Below are 2126 nucleotides of genomic sequence, written 5' to 3'. Positions count from 1 at the left end.
GGAAAACAGCAGGAGGGAAGAAGTGAAGAAGGAGATGAGCCATAGTAGATACAAAGAATAGATGCATACTGCCTCAGTATTTTGTTACTGGATTACATATTGGATTTTCCTGGCCTACTGATGTTAATCTTTTGAGGCAGTTAACTTGAAGGGAAAAGACAAAAGCATAGCAATACTGAAATTCCCTCTCTCAGGGTACAGGGAAAAGGGAAGGAGAGCACTAGGATGGAAAGGAAGGTGCTAACTTGAGCAAGGGTGTTGCAAGTGTTGTGTCCTACCACAGCTATTTGAAGTGCTTTTTCACTGCCCATGGCTCCATACCTTCATAAGTTCCTACTTCCAGAAGGGTCCCACTTCGCTCCAACTCCAGAAACTCCTCCACAGTCAGAAAGTTATAGTCCACACCAGGCACTTCTCCTTCTCTTGGAGGGCGGGTTGTGCCTGAAATGAAATATTAGCACATTAATATAGCTGTTTTCTTATCAAGAGTTAAAAGAGACAGTAAAAAAATCTCATGAAGGTACAGCAGTATCTGTAAAATACTGCTGTAGTTCAGTGAGCTACCCAGTGTCTAAAGAGCCCATGTGAAAAGAAGACATAGACCTCAGGTTGAACTGGCAGCACCAGCTGAACAAAACAACCCAAGGACAATGTTTTTTGTATTCTCAGAAAGACTCTCTGGCAAAGAAATCTCATACCACATGCAGAAACACAGCTGGAAAATTTGGTACCTGGGAGTATGCCAGCAATTACCTTCCTGCTATTAGCACTGTCTCTCATACTTCAACTTCACTAAAATTGCAGTCTGTATTTTCAGATAAGGCAACATCTTTCTAGCTTCCATTATTCCTGTATCACTATCTCACCAAATGTTCTTTCAACATCATAAAGATAATTTCTCCCTTATTTCTTCTTAGTGTTTTATCTCTATTTATACTATTATTTTTTATCCAGCATTAAGAAGTACCACGAGACAGTTTTGAGGCACCATTCACATGCTCATGAAAGAGACAACCTGCCAACTATTCTCACAGAAGATCACCTATAAGCCCATTTCAGTTCAAGAAATACCTTTGAGTAATAAGTCACACTGAATCTCTCTCCAGCACCTGACAATTTAAATAGCACCCATGGAGAACAGAGCTCTGATCACTGCTAGTCTGCCAGCTCTGAAACTCTTCTCCCTTCTGACCAATTTACAGCCCTCTGAAGCACGGTGCAAGATGAGTCATTTCATGACTTTTTGCTAAGATGGCTTGGGCCACTGCATTTTAGGTCACTGAGCACAGCTTCATTGATTAGGATCAATTTCTGTTCAATAGCCTTTATTTTCCATTACTCCAGAGGCTCAGAGGTGGGTGGATGCTGTACATCTGAGATTAAATATAAACAACAGATTTACAGATGGTACAGGAAAGTGAATTTTGGAATAAAGAGCAGAGTTAGAGAGCTGGAAGTGTCCAAGTGCTGTGGCTGCAGCCAGCCTGCTGGCTTGGGAATAACTTTAGAGATTTGGAAACCATACCTAACATTTAATGAAGCATGATTTCTCACTTCTGAGGGACTCTTCCAGCCCCTGGGCAGTGCCCTCTCAGTGCATACAATTTCTTAAACCCTCTATAAAAGGACAGAAGAAAGAATAAAGAAGCTGAGCTTCTGGAAACTAATTGGGAAGATTCCAGCCCTCAGAAGTTGAAAGAGCATAAATTTACCGTTGCCTGCATCTGGCAAATATTTTCCTCAAGTGCCAGGGAAGCGGAAAGTCTGCTTATCCCCTATTCATCTGAGAGACTGTTCAAGAGGTCAGTCTTGACAGAGTGACACCCTTGAAAGTCTATCACTAGATTAATTTCCTTGATAGACATCCACTTTCTCTAACATCCTCCACTTCTTGTTTCAAAATAGAAACTCTCTTTCTTTATTATTTACCATCAGCCTTCAGATGGTCTATAAATTCTTGTGCTGCTTCTATCATTCCTTCTCTTGGAGCTGTGTGAATGGGTGAAGGCAGGAGGAAAAAGTAATGAAGAGGATGGAAATGGTGATGGATATCTTCACCCTACTAGCAGAATAACTCTTTCCTATTTGAAAGGATTCAGTTTTGCATTATTTGTATTTTTGAATCC

The 2126-nt window shown here is 40.9% G+C and overlaps 1 protein-coding gene across 1 annotated transcript in view; it reads right to left on the bottom strand.

Moving 5' to 3' along the window:
* Window positions 1–433, bottom strand: part of MAGI1 (membrane associated guanylate kinase, WW and PDZ domain containing 1) — a 90971-nt gene extending 90538 nt beyond the window's left edge. Inside the window, exon 1 of the mRNA XM_009076881.1 lies at window positions 322–433. The gene's annotated coding sequence lies outside the window, so the exon portion shown is untranslated. The remainder of the gene's footprint in view (window positions 1–321) is intronic.
* Between the last annotated feature and the right edge of the window lie 1693 nt (window positions 434–2126).

Source organism: Acanthisitta chloris, unplaced genomic scaffold, assembly GCF_000695815.1.
Source record: "Acanthisitta chloris isolate BGI_N310 unplaced genomic scaffold, ASM69581v1 scaffold846, whole genome shotgun sequence".
Taxonomy (NCBI): domain Eukaryota; kingdom Metazoa; phylum Chordata; class Aves; order Passeriformes; family Acanthisittidae; genus Acanthisitta; species Acanthisitta chloris.
This window is presented reverse-complemented; position numbering and strand designations above follow the sequence as displayed.